The sequence below is a fragment of the Varanus komodoensis genome, unplaced genomic scaffold, assembly GCF_004798865.1.
Source record: "Varanus komodoensis strain SLA01 unplaced genomic scaffold, ASM479886v1 scaffold21, whole genome shotgun sequence".
In the NCBI taxonomy this organism is placed as follows: domain Eukaryota; kingdom Metazoa; phylum Chordata; class Lepidosauria; order Squamata; family Varanidae; genus Varanus; species Varanus komodoensis.
Window position 1 is genome coordinate 19,496,060 of NW_025335589.1, and position 15,166 is coordinate 19,511,225.

A 15,166-nucleotide genomic window follows, 5' to 3' on the forward strand; every position below is an offset into this window, starting at 1 on the left:
GGATGCAATGCTGAGGCTCCTGTTGAACCCTTACAAAGTAGCAAGTCATAATGAACTTAGCAGAAAATGTCTGACTTGGCATGCATAATATTTAACTCTTAGAACCTTACAAATGCAATTTCAATGCTGCAGTTCTAGATTGTGCAAGTTCATTCTGTACTGATTTTCTGCAGCTGCTCAGTGAAGGAGGTAATGCTCTCAGTACTGCTATTCCTGTAGATTCTTTTGATCTACTTTCCTAGTGTACATTTTCCCCCGGTCTGTTTGGATGAGTTCCTACCACCACAACTTAATTTGTCTGGTCACCTCTCCTATTAAGGCCAGTGACAATGCTGATGTTGCAACCCAGATTACTCAGAGTGATCCCCAGTGAGTTAAATGCATCTTAGTATTAGTTAAGGGTGCTTTACGTGGGGCTGCACTTGAAAATGGTCCAGCAACATCAGGTGGTACAAAATAGCCTGCTTTAAGGTGCTCATATTGATGCTTGAAGAGGCTTAGGGCCTACATATCTAAAGGAATGCCTCCTGTATACCTACCTGGATCCTTTTTCATCTATGAAGATCCTTCTTCATGAGCCACCTTTAAAGAAAGTAAGGAAGGTGGCTGCAAGGGAAAGGGTCTTCTCAGCTGTGGTACCCTGGATATGGAACCAGCTTCCCAGGGAGGTGCAGTTGGTGCCAACCTTCTATATACGTTGGCACCAGGTTAAAACCCTTTTCTTCTCCCATCATTTTAATTGTTGATCAGGAGGTTTTGATTTTATATTTGTTTTTATTCAGATGATGATTCGCTTGCTGTGGAAAACTTGTTTATTGTATTGTATATTATTATTATTTACCTAGTATTGTTTTATTATACTCAAACTTTTATGATTATTGTGAATATGTTAATGGTATTATCTTTTATGCTGTTTTAAATGATTGTACACCATTCTGAGAGTGTTTGTTAAAGAACAGTTTATTTTATTATTTATTTATTTAGGGAGCTTCTATGCCGCCCCATTCGCTGAAGCCTCGGTGCAGCTCACAACAAAGCTTTAGAAAAGCTTTAAGGAAGGAAGGAAGGAAGGAAGGAAGGAAGGAAGGAAGGAAGGAAGGAAGGAATTGTGAATATCATTGCTTCAGCTGTTTTAATTCCAGTGAAGTACTTTTTATTATTGAATTTTCTAAGTCCATTTTGAAGCATTTACCATCCTTAGTTGTATAACCTAAGATGTAGCCTCTTATGACAAATTTTATAAATGCATGGTAAACTTACAGATCTTTAAATAGATATCCTGGACCAGATAGAGAGAGAAGTTGTAAAAAACACCTGAGTAATCCTGTGTGGAAGCATTTCCTGCCTCCTGTGAAAGAGAACGTGCTACTTTCTAAATTATCCTCCGGCAACCTGGGACCTTCCAGGTATGTGGGGCTACAATTCCCAGCATCCCTTGCCATGAAAGGCAGTCACACTGCTGGCAGGAGGAACAGTGCTAAGCGGACACTGCATTCTGCAAATCACAGCCAGCCCCCCTCCCCACCCTCTGCAGCCCACTTTGTTCTTGACCTTCTAGGGTTATCTGAGGTCACTTGGAAAGCTGGTGCAGTGGATTTTGCATGGCAGCTGTAAGCGGGTATAGAGAGAGGGAGAGACTGGACTGTGGTTCCCCTTCCTGATGACATAGCAGTGTTTCACAGGTTCAGGAGAGGAAATCCAAAAAATCCCATACCTATGCTCTCCCAGAGACTGTAGAATTGTGCTCTAGCTGAGCTTACACATAAGTCTAGAATTGTGAAATTTCATCATTTTCATCAAATGCAGACTGAACAAAATTTTCACTCTAATTTTAGCACAGTAATACTATCCATGTATTATTAAGTATGCTCAGTGCAGGAAATACATACTCTGCATGTGATTTTAATATGTGATTTTAATATTTATATGAAAACAGATTTTTCTTAATACTAACCAATTTAGAAATAGTACAAAAACATATGTCTTAAACTGGTGTTGAAGAACTTGCAGTAAAAATCTGCTGCAGATTATTTGAAATATTTGATGCTGATATAAGATAAACTTTGTAGAATGCTGCTTTGTGTGACTACAGAAATTTCACTGGTAAATTTTTTTCTATAACTTGCTACCTGTTGTATTACTGCATCATACAGATAGTAAGGATTAGATGTTAGGGGTGAAGAGATGGCAATCCAAATTACAAGTGTTATGAAACAAAATGCACAGAATTCTCTCTGAAACCAATTATGCCTATGGCTCTAGATTGATAGTGCTTGGGGATATATGCAAGAAAAACAACATGCTATGGATGCCAAAAGCAGAAATTCAGAGGAAACAAAGTGAGAGCTATAATTTGCCATCAGTATCTCATGGGTAGTTTTATTTTAGCATATTTCCTTCCCCTACCGCCATTTTAAATGTGCTTATTTAAAGTGGATGGGCATTCATTATTGAAAACATGTCCATACCAGAAAAAGAACTCCTTCCTTTTACCAGGGAGAGTGATCTAATGCCCATTTAAGGCCACTGTTTAATTCCAATGTGTAGTTCTTTCATTTCTACTGATGTTTGTGAAAAGCAATAAAGTATATAGCATAGGATAATTTAAGAATTTAAAGAACAAGATTCTCTATGCATATTTGCTTCTTCTAATAATTCTGTTTTCAAAGACCTGCATTTTGAATATTACTGAAAACTAAGACTTTAATCTTACATGGAGTTACCTGGGATTAAAGGTAAAAAATTGGACTGATTTCTGAATTGAGAGGTCTAGGGTTGCTCTGTACATTTCCAGAATTGTAAATAGAAATTGTAAACCTTTACGAAGATTTTGACTCACTTTTGACACAGAAGACACAAACACCACTTGGGGTATCTCATTTTTCTGTTACTTTTCTGATGACAGGAAACAAAGAGTGTAGCACATAGTAACTGGAATACAGGAGCTTGGATTTAACATCAAGTGGAGATACTTCTATGGAGAACTTCCATGAATATCAGAAATGGTTATGCATTAAAATAGCTTGGGCTGGATCCAGGACTGACCTTATAGAAGGAACATCTTATCTAATCATGGACGATCATCACTACTGTGAAGTTCACTGCCTTAGCAGGGTCTCCTGGCTCACTGGCATTTTTAAGGAGCTGAAGCACTGCTGTGGGGAGGAAGAGTGGGGGAGTCTTCATCTATCAGGTGCAGCTTATCCAGTGTAAATCGGGATTCACCCTGTTGTCAACAGTTTTCCATGGTAGCCCATACAACTTATGGCAGAAGTTTTTGGTTGGTTTGTAGCATACTAGAAGTCTCCTGAGAAATGTTACAGCTGTTATAAGCTCACCGTGAAAGGAATGGAAGGGAATAAACACTGAACAAATGAAAGCTTTGGTGCATATGTAAGCCCATATAAGGCAAATCAAAGACAATAAACTTGTTGAAGGATTTACATCAATCTGAAGATGGGTAGAAACAGAAGATCAATACCCACTTCCTATTTAGATTCTTCCTGCAGTGAGTTGGTAGGTGGAAAGGAAAGGACAGATTGTGGTAAGGTAATAAAGGTGTGATAGAAACAGGGAAATGCATTGAACAAGGCAAGGGTTAAGAAGCATTTGGCTTGAACTGTGCCGGACTTTAGTGGAAAGCAACTAAGTCTGCAGCTATCTGAGTAACAGGCTGAATGTGTCATTCCTTGATATAGCAATCTATGCAATTGTATAAGGTTTATAATTGAATGGTATGTTTGAAACACACAATAGACTTCTTGTGCTGGAAGAAAAAGGAAGCATCCCTACTCTTCTCTGTAAATAAACCCAAGGATCCAGCTACATTTGCAACTGTTATCTGTTCAGTTCTTTGTGTAAAAGGGAGATGGGCAGCTGGGGAAGGCCTGCTACGGAGCAGTGATGGAAGGAAACTTGACAGCTCACTGCCTGCAGTCTTTCCATATTAGCAGAGAAAGAAGTGAGGCGACCCCTGGGCTCTTTCCCTGTTCAACAAAGGCTAGAACGATACACAAACTACTTGGCACAAGCTAAGAATCTTGGGTCCTAATAAAACCAAAAGATACTCGTGATATCAACAAACCTGCATTTCTTCTGCATTAGGAACAGACATTGTTTTGAGGAACACCACACAAGAACTATACTGCCAATAATTAAAAGCAACCTAGTTGCTATAGTTGCCATTCGGTGAGAGCAGGAGGTGGAGATAGCCCATTTTTGACCCCAAATAGCTCTCTGCGGTCTCCATCTTTTTGGATTACAATGGAAGTAGTTCAATGTCTTTTATTGCCTGCTGTCAACTAAGACCAGTTATAAGGCACAACTCCAAACTGAAGGTTAAAACTGGCAATAGGAGACAAAGCACTGGGACTGGTTCTAGCTTCCAGATGAGGAGATGGTGGCTTGGGCAAAAGGCCGTCACCCGCTCAGTGGACCCCTCTTCCTTCCAGCCAGTGCCTATTCTCTCTCCTGGGGCCTAATTCTCACTGTTGCTATGCAGAAAGGGCAGGCGAGGAGACAGCAGGTGCTGTGGAAGTCAGCTTCCAGGTGTGGTGTAGGACTTGGAAGATATTGTCAGGATTTCAGACCTGACTGGAATGAAAATCCAGATTTAGTGGGTGCATACAATCAAGCACTCAACAGTCAAGCACTCAGTAGTTTATTTCAGTAAAGCTGAGGGGTAGCCAGTTTAGGACTGACTACAAGGAAACTGAAGATACATGGAGTATTTTATGGAGTTGGTGCCATGTACAACTCTGAAAGGTGGGAGAAGGATCCTTTGAATGAGCGATATGCCAGAACCATATAGAAGCACAAAATTACAATACAGAAATATCATGAAATCAGAGACATCCGGAACATATGATGTAGCAAGGGCTTGCGTAAGAGATGAAAATAAAACAATTATAAGTTGCAGAATTTAACAGGATTCAATGTTTGCTTTTTACAGTTTAAGGTAGGAAATTCCAGAAAGACAATGAGCAGCTGACCCAGTATTTGAATATTCAAACTAGTTGCATAGTATCATTGTCTTGCTGTGCTCTGCATTTGAGAGCAATTAGCCAGTGGGTTAATCATTTGCATATGGAAAAAACCCTGCAGATTGGTGTGGGGTGGTGGGAGGTGAAGGGAGACAGGCAAAGCTATCTATATTTAAAAATAGAAAATGTAACTTTTATTAGGGCAACTCCAACAGTATCCAAGGATGGCAGCCCTGACTGTCTCAGAGAGGAACCCAGCTTCCATCAAATGGGCTTCATTTCCCATCAGCCTCAGTTGGGATGAACCAGCTGGAAGTTGTCCTCCAAAACATCCAGAGGGCACCAGGTTTGGGAAGGATGGGCTGATGTCTTGTTCTGACATTAGCATGAGGGCCCTGGAGAATGGAGATAAGTCTGGGGTAAAACTTATTCCTGCAGTTAGTCTTTGCCCCTTGCCTGGATCTTTTCTGAATAAATTTATTTATTTATTTATTTATTCAAACATTTATATGCCGCCCCATTCGCCGAAGCCTCAGGGCGGCTCACAACATGAAGAAAAATACAATAGTGATAATATAAAAATAATATAAAATAAAAATATAAAAGAAGTCCATGGCCAGAATGTGCTGCTTACAGCTGCTTCTGTTCTTGTTTCCTCCCAGCCTTGTAAATGACTTACACCAACGTTTCCTTGTACAACACTCCTGTTGTTTAGAGGGTTTTGGCAGCCCACTTATAATGCACTCACACAGACATCCTTGTCGCTTGGGTGTACATTGTGTGGTACTTCTGAGCCCCCAAATTCTGCACAACTCAATATTCCAATCTAACAGTATTCATCCAAGGGAATAAAGATAAGTACAAGTGCCAATTTTAAGCAGATGATGAAGACCAAGTGTTGGAATGAGAGATCCATTTAAGCGTAAGTATAGTTAAGTGCAAGTTAGGCAACAACTGCAAGCATCAGGTTTCAGGATGCTAACAGCTGGGAGTTGGAAATACTGATGGCTGAAACCCACGGAAGCTTTTTAGCTGAATTATACAGCCATTTGTCTTGTTTGGGCTTGTGCTCTGGGAGCTGCTGGGGGCGGGAAAGATAATATAATAGCACTCGTATATCAACAGTCAATTGTGGTTCCCTTTGAAAGCAAGAAAAGACACTTTGGATAGAAAAAAATATTTTAAATGCTTTTTGTTGTAATTAACACTGCACAACCACCAGCATTTTAAAAGGCTCTTGTTACACCTCTTGCCTCATCCCATTTACTGGAAAATTTCATTAGAAGGGCTCTCAGTTTTAGAACCCAGTGGCTACAGGGTTGCCAGTTTCATGATTCGTGGACCTGTTAGTAGATTTAGGAGAGGACTTTGGCAGAGACTCCTTCTTCTGCTACTACAATTCATTGGCAAGCTGTATCATTCTTGCCCAAATACTCTTTCCTATGAAAGATTTAAGGTGCAACTCTAGGTGAAAGGCTGACCCTAAAAGACGTATACCCATTTGTGTCATTCCAGCTTTTGAAGGTCCATAGAACTGGAATGTTGAGCCACTGGCTAAAAACAACTGAATGATAACATAAAGGGCTTTGGGTCATGTTTGCAATAAATAATAACACATTGCAAATAATCCTAGTGCACCTCCATGGGGGCATTTGTTTGCAGAGCAAAAGGTAACTCCGAGGCAGAGTGAAGAATTCACTGGATAATCAGAAACTACCTTCTTGTTTTTGATTGTGTGTCAAATATGATGCTAATGCACAGTGTTTTTGAGGGAGAAACATAGAAACAGTGAGTCAGAAGGGGTCTCCCGGGCCATCTAGTTTGACCCCTGGATCCAGCCGACTTCACTCACGACACGCCCGCCATGTGCAGAAAAAGGGTTTGCCTTCTGATCTTTTGTTTTTCTCTGAGTTTCAGAATGTTGTAACAGTAGATGCCTTCTACGTATCTCCTGTGTTGAATAAAAATGTTTCTTTTAAAAAATCAGTTGGTGCTTGCTACAGCTACCACAGTGCAAGAACATTGATATGATGTGCATCATGGTATTTATGCTTGATGCCCATGGTGGATCTGTGCTTCAGACCCATTGTGATTGTGACTGTGCAGTTCACATGCACCAATGTACTTTTTGATTTGATGGTAGATTCGAGGGGATTCATTCAAGAGGATCCATATTAACGCTCCTGAAACTGGCTTCCTGTCTATGGGTGGCTTTGTGTGTGCATTCTCTCCCTTTCCTTCTCTCTCTGTGGGTGCTTTGTCTGTGTAATTTCTCCCATCTGTCTCACCAAGGTTGCTCCATTCTTCTTCCTTGCCCAGTTGCCCTGCTCCCTTCCTATCTCCATATGCTTACCTTTTCCTCTACATGTCCAATCCTTCCTTGGGCTGGCAGCAATATTTTGCAGTGGAACTCATTTGGTTCCTATCCACAGCAGGCAGCTGGCATTTCTTACAGCATTGACCAATGTTAAATATTTTAGCCTTTGGTTATGGGGTAGATTACAAATAATATCAATAAAATACAATTTTAGTAATCTATCTAGCAATCTAATTTCTTTCCATGGACAGAAAATCAGGGTAGGAAGGGGAAGTCAAGTCAATGTAGACAAGTATGGCTAGGCAAATACAAATGCATAGATTGCTATATTAACCAATGACACAATACTAGATTTGTATGCCAGACTAAGTGTGGTAAGAGATAAGCTTGCATTGTGACAAGCGTAACTTTATCAATAGGAATGGCATTCATGTGACAAGATGTTGCTATCTACAGTTGGTGGTTTGGGCGGGCTCATTTGTACTCCACAACTTCAGGAAAAGTAACAATCAGTGTGATGCCCAATTCTAGCATAAGTGCCAGATTACACCAAGGAAGCATGTGAAACCATGTCCACAATGACCCTCTCCTGTGTGGTGGGAATGCATGATTCATTGTTAGGCTATCTGAATAAATGTGCATGCTAAAAGCTATGTATAGATAGTGTGATATAAATAATAATTCACTTCAAGAGCCTGGAATTCTTTCCATGTATTATAAAATGAATATGGGCTACGTATCACATATGGCAGTATTTAGCATGTGTTTATAAAATGAAAAATGCATTGGCTGCACACCACAAACCATTAATTTGAGCATTATGCACACAATCATTTCCTTACCTTTCAGACTATCTTTAGTAAAGCTTTGTCACGCTAATAGAACACTGAAATTATGATTTGGATGGCCTGAAAAGAAATAGAAGAAAGTTGTCCATGAGGCCAGGATTAATAAGCACCATTCAGTTGCTTGGGGCAATGTAGTACTTGCTCTGTTAATTGTAATTGTTCAGGTAAGTATTCTGGAGTGGGCTCTGCAAACAGAGAAGGGCCCTTTAATGGCTACTTAGGTGATTGTGGGCAACCTGTATTTACTGAGAGAAGAACCTGGTTGATTGAAGACTTCTGCTGATGAGGAATGAGATGTAAGTCACTTTTCTTTATCTGAAAAGAAAAAAAAATGATCGTGGTCAGAACTTTTTACCTCAGGTTGAAAAGTTAACGATGCTATCTACAGTTCTTTCAAAGTTGTGCTGATGAGTCAATGTTGGGGACATGAATTAGACTTGCAAGAGCAAGGCCTAGTCTTACTTCTCTTGAGCACTGAAAGGAGCAGAAAATGGGTGAGCGGGGAAATCAAAGAGGTTGCTTCACAAATGTGCAAGGATGTTCCATATTGCTCATTCCTTCTTTGATTTAAGTAAGGAACTGCATCCTATACTGTGGAATATCTAGGTCAGACTTGCTGTTCTGATGTCCTGCAGATGTCTTGGGCTACAGCTCCCTCATCCATTGTCAGCATGGACAAAAGCAGTTAAAATCCAAGGGATGATGCAGTCAAAAACATATGTAGGGCACTGTGTTGGGAGAAGGCTGATCAACAGATCATATGGGGATCAGCAAGTCATATGGAGACCATGTCCTTTTTTCATCTTAGTTTCTTGGTTTCCTTTGAGTTGCCAAGGAGGAGTAGTGTCAGTCCTGGGTGAAAGCCAATAAACTGAAGCTCAGCCCAGACAAGGATGGATAGTATGATGATGATGGGTAGCATTTCTGAGCCAGCCTGTTCTGGATAAAGTTGAAGATAGATAATACGGTACTGGAAGATCTTGCAGAAGATGGGCATGGATTTCTTACTTCCAACTATTTAACAACAGCAGCATCAAAATGATTCTTTCCTGGCTGGAATGATTCTGTGGAGCAGGGCAAGGAGTGTGGCGACAAGGAGTGGGCTTTTGTGTGGAAGGCTTTTCAGCTCCATTCATTTTGGGTATTCACATCCCAGACTCAGAGTTCTCTAATTCTAAGTGTACGACTTTTGTACCTGGCTCCAGTTGGTAGATCTTGGGGTTCTAATAAAAAGTGAATTAGATCATGTGAGGTGGAATTCTGTACCTGCCTGCCTTACAGTATCAAGCCTGCAGCTTGCTGGTGTCATTAGATCTACCTCTGTCATGGATCCCTGAGTGGCACTGATATCATGAAGCACTCTGTACACAATAGTCCCTGCCCTGGTGACTTCAAGTTTGGGATATTGCAATCCATGTGTTGTACATAATGTCTACTTTTGAAGATGACTGAAACTGGTTGGTTCGGAATTCAGCTGCTAGAGAAGGGTAAGGGACTTGGTGCCCTTCTGATGTTGTGGACCACAACCCTCATCATCTCTGACCAGGCTCATATAATTGTAGTTCAAAACATCTGAGGTTGCCAGATTGCCTATCTCTATGCCAGACATTGACCAGAACTGATTCAACAGAACACATTACACCAGTTCTTAAACAGCTGCTCTGGCTAATGATCCATTTTCAGACACAATTCAAAGTGCCAGTTGTAATCTTTCAGCTGTATTTGGCTTGAAACTGGGGTATCTAAAGAGTTCCCTACTCCCACTTGAACCCACTGGAGTAGTGAGCTCATCTTCAGAGACCTTGTGCCATGTGTCCTCCCACCTTGCTGAAATTAGATGTCTTGTTAGCCAGGGATGCCTTTGCAGTAGGGGCACCCACAGGTTGGCTTCTCAGCTGAGGTTTTTATCTCTTCAGCACCATGCAAATGCTTTTTTTTAATTTACGCAGATTTCTTACAACATTATTAATAACTGCTACTAATCTGTCTCTCTACCCCATACTTTTGGCCGGTTGCTGCTTTAAAAAAAACAAAAACGTTTTGTGTCGAAAGTTTCTTCTGTTGTATTCAAACTTTGTGAGCTGATCCAAAGCTTTTACAGGTGGGGTTTCATGTTATTAATATCCCTCCCCACAGTGCGCGCACACGCACACGCACACGCACACACACAGAGTTGCAATGAATGGTTACACAGAGAAGTGGTTGAAAAAGTCACCTCAATTTTGCATTGTGCTTCTTGCTTTAATGTAGCAAATATGTGTTAGCTATTTTGAGCCCTCATTATTAGGAAAGAAAATTGTTAAGTCATGTAAGTCATGCATTCATTTATATTCAAATGCAGTAACTCAAACTAGAATTCAAATTCTTATTCTTAGGGTGATAGCAGAAGGAAAAGGTCAGGAGGTGTGATGATGCACCCGGTACCATGCACACAATCCAGACCAACTTATTTTAACCCCTTCCTCCAGGCCACACATCACTTTTATTTACGAATACGAGCAGCCACTACAATTTCTCCCTTGCTTCATGAGGGGAATGCAGCCCATGCTGATCCAGACAAGCAGGGATATTCAGTGGTGTAAGTCACAAACCACGTCACCTATAGTGATAACGGTGGGCTAAAATCCGGACAAAAACATGCATGGAGATGCAAATTATTTCCATGCCAAATAAAATATTGTGAGCTTGTTAGCTTCCTCATGTTCAACCTTTCTAATATCATATAATTCTTGAACTCTCCAGATCATGCACTTATTTACTGAAGGCATGGTTTCCTTTTAAGAGCTCCCATGTCCATAAGTAACCTGAGTGAGAGAAATAGATTAGTCGTATTTTCTTCAAGTAGTGTCAGCACAAACATTTCGGGAGTGATGTCCATCGCCACTTTACCTTTATTAATGAGAGTAGTGTCTTGTTTTCTATACAGCCGACCTATGATTGCCCCTCCTGGGATGGGACATCACCGCAGGGTTCCAGTATATAATTTTAACAATGGCTATCAGAACAGTAGGAATCTCTGCTAGAGACAAGACATGCTTGGCAAGAAATATGACAGGTTTCTTCTTCGCTCTTTACCGGGCCTGTCAATGTGTGTAAATGAGTGTTTCAAATACAAGAGCTTAGTTAAAGAGCATTTCTTTTGGTTCTTCTTTCAGGGTACCTGATGAAGGCTCGCTCTTTCTTTGCTTTTATTTCCAAGCAAATTATGCTTACCTTCTCCTTGGTTGATAGTAAAGCAACAAACATAGAGAACAGCCTGATGGGTATTTTGGATTTGTACAAAAACATGAATAATAGAACATGTTGGAAATAAGCATGACATACACTTATAGACCCAATCTATGCAGACAAATTGACAACCTGTGAAAACCCTTCCTGCTTATTAGGAGCAATATAAGTGCTTTGGATCTGAGTCCCTGCTTTCAATGAAGGACAAACTATGTCAATAAGAGGTTGCTATTAATTTTGAAGAGTGCATCTAGAATACAGATATTCAGAAAAGCTTCCTGCAATCAGAGGTGGGAGGCAGTGCTAATTTCCAGCTAGCCATGTACTTCCACTGTTTTCACATGAATTGTGGCTGACGGAGGGTTGACAGGCCTAGAATCCAAAAGGGCTCTTTTACTTTTAAGAGTTGCATGGAATGGTAGTCAGAGTGGCAAGAGAAGCTACAGTGGATGGAATCTTCTTTTCATTACACAGCCCTTGAAGGCAGTGGGGGCCCTTCCAAGGGCCAAACCTGGCAATGTTGTGTCCCTTAAGAGCATGATTATTAGCACAGCAAAATGTTATTCAGCAACACTAGCTCCTCAGTCACCACTAGGACAGCAGAAGGAGCAACAGCATCTAAAGTCGAAGGAGTGCACATTTTCCATTGTTCTCCCAGAAACATTCATTAGGGTTCAGATAGACTAAGTTTCAAAGTATGTCTAACAGCTATGTTTTTTCAGTGTCACTCTAGAATAAGTCCACCACTGCTCCAGTTGGATTGGGACCCAGGCATGAGAGCAAGGGTTTTGAAATTTGGGCTGGGTCCTTTGCACTTAGAATAAAAATGAAAAGAAGACATGGTTGCTAGATGTACAATTACCCTCGTGTTCAGTTTGGCCCTCAGTCATCTCCCTGAACCTGCCAGGCAATGCCAGGAGCGACAAATGGTTCCATTGTCCGGATGGATAGATACTTCTAGTGGTTTGCTAAGTTATCCCCTGTAGCTGTCATGGAATCTATTGTGCTCACATTATAGCAGCAGCAGTGATGTTTATACTCTAAACTCCTTGAAGGAAGGATTGGATAGCATAATAGGGATTTTCATCTCCAGGGTTTCCCTGTACCTGCACATCTGCTGTGACTACTAAACATTCTTGCAACTAATGATGTTATTTAGGAATGTAAGGAACTTCCTCAGACCAAATCAGAGCATTGTTTCATCTACCGCTGCATTATCTTCCCTGATTGACATTGGCTTTCTAGAGTTTCAGGTGGGAGTCTTTCCTGAACCTTAGACTCTGTGCATGTAAAGCAGGTGCTTCGCCACTGAGTTATGGCCCTTCCCCTTTGGTAGTCCAATAGGAATTACAACTCCATTTGCCATCCTCACTCTCCTTTAATTGCATCCCTGAAGCACACTGCAGCAAAAATCTCAGCTTCTAATTAATAATGTCAATAAACAGAAATTATCTTCATTGGGTGCAGTATTTTTAAAGTAATTGGACTGAGTTTATTAAGGAATATTGTCATTTTGGTTGTTCCAAAGGAGAAAAAAATAGAGAGTTTCATACCCACGTAATCTAGGGTGTTCAAAAGTACTTATTTGAGGATTCTTAAAGGGAATAGGATGGTTTTTCATCCTCAAAGCAGCCATGTAGAATAATTTTCATCAGAACATTAGAAAGAAAAGAAAGGAAATTTTCTTTGTATTATAGCAAAGACACCCCACTACCATTCCACATAAAACATAAAAATGTGATGATAAAAAATAATTGAATCAATTGCCTGTCTACATATACTTACACTGCAACCCTATAGGCAGGTCTACTTGGAAGTAAGCCACATTGTATTCACTAGCATGAAGACCTAAGTGCATACAGTATACAGCTGTTATTGCATAAACATTACAAGAAGTACTTAAAAACTGTTATGGTCCACTCATACAATTATGGACTAAGTTAATGGCAACCAAGCAAACCAGAGTGCAGTCTTAGGCATTTCCAGTTAATGTTTGTATTACATTATCTCACTTCCTCTATCAAATCCTCTGTGAACCACTCAGCTGAGATTTCAGGGTTGTCCAGGGCTTATTATATGCTGGCCCTAGGGACACTTTTAGAACTTTCTGAGGTTTGTTGTAATACACTTGCAAGGCACTTCCAAGATAAAAGTTCTTATATGCACTAGGACTTGGACTGCAGAGTTACAGCAGATAACTCCACGGTGGTTTCCAAAGCACAGCCTCTCTCTCTCCCTCTCTCTCGGATGAGAGTCTGTTGCTGCACCTCAAGAACATTGACAAGGTGCTTGGAAAGAACCATACAATTATTTCTGCACTGGATCTTTTCCCCTTATGGCCTACAAAACTCAAAGGGAGAGAATAGTGGGCTGGGCCAAGGAGATGATCAGTGCATCCTTGCCAGATGGAGAGGTCCTGGGCTGCTTAAAAGTGGTGGTGGCAATACCACTCTTGAAGACCCCTTCCTTGGACCTGGAAACATTTAACTTAAGGCGAGTGGCAAATAATCCTGTCTGGGCAAGCTTCTTGAGTAGGTGGTTACCAGCCAGCACTAGATGCTCATGGGTGATTATCTGGATTCTTTTCAGTCACTGTTCAAGACAGGTTTTGGCAAGGAAACAGCCTTGGTCACTTTTATCATTATTTATGGGAGGAAGAGACAAAGAGTGTGTGTTTTTGTTAATTCTTATTGATCACTTAGAGGCTTCTGGCACCTTGCAGTATGGTATCCTTTTGGGATGATTGAGTTGGAAGAGGGGAGCATTGCGATTGTTTTGTTCCTACTTGGTTAGATCTAGAAGGTGGTGCAGGAGAATATTGTTTGTCCTTGCACATTAAGCATGTGGTTCCCCAGAGGTTTGTTTTGTCCCGCATGCTACTAAATGTCAGCATGACACCGTTGAGTGCAGTCATCTGGAATTCTGGAACATGTTCATTTCACTTTGCTGATGACATGCTGCTGTATTTCTCCTTTTCATCTTCACAAGGTGAAGCTATGGATATGCTAAACTTGTGCCTGGCTGCAATAATGGACCAGATGAGGGCTTACAAACCGATGTTCGATCTAGACAAGACTGAGATGTTGTCAATGGGTGGTTCTTCTATCAAGAGGGAGGATGCTCCACCTATTTTGGATGGCACTGCATTCCCACTGATTCATCCCTTGGGGGTGATTCATCCTAGAATCATCTTTGGGGACTTCTACCAGCTTTTGCTGGTGGCACAGCTACATCCCTGTCTGGGCAGGGATAGTGTGGATTCAGGCATCTATGCACTGGTAGCCTCTAAATTAGGTTACTGCAATGTGCGCTGCCTTTGAAGTTAGGCTGCCTTTGAAGAGAGTTCAAAAGCTGCAGCTTGTGCAAAAACTGGCAGTCAGATTGATAACAAAGAGAAGTTCCTACATATAGCATCAATTCTGGTTCACCAGCACTGGCTACCTATGTGAGCCCAATTTAAGATGTAACAGCCTATAAGGCCTTCAATAGGTCAGGATCCAAGCAGGAACCTACTCATACATAATGCTCATTTTCTAAAGCCCTTCTTCACCTACCTCCTCTGAGGGAGACTTGTAGAGTGGTAAGAGAAGGTCTTCACAATGGTGCTCCTCACACATTATGGAATAAGTCCCCAGTGAGGCCTGCTTGGTGTCAACATTGTTAGCTTTTGAGTGTCAGGTTGCAACCTTTCTCCAATCTCAGTCATTTGCCAGTTGAAAGTAAGGTTTTAATCAGGTCATGGGATTTGTTAGTAATTACAAGTGTATGTATGTATCTGCATGTTGTCAGTA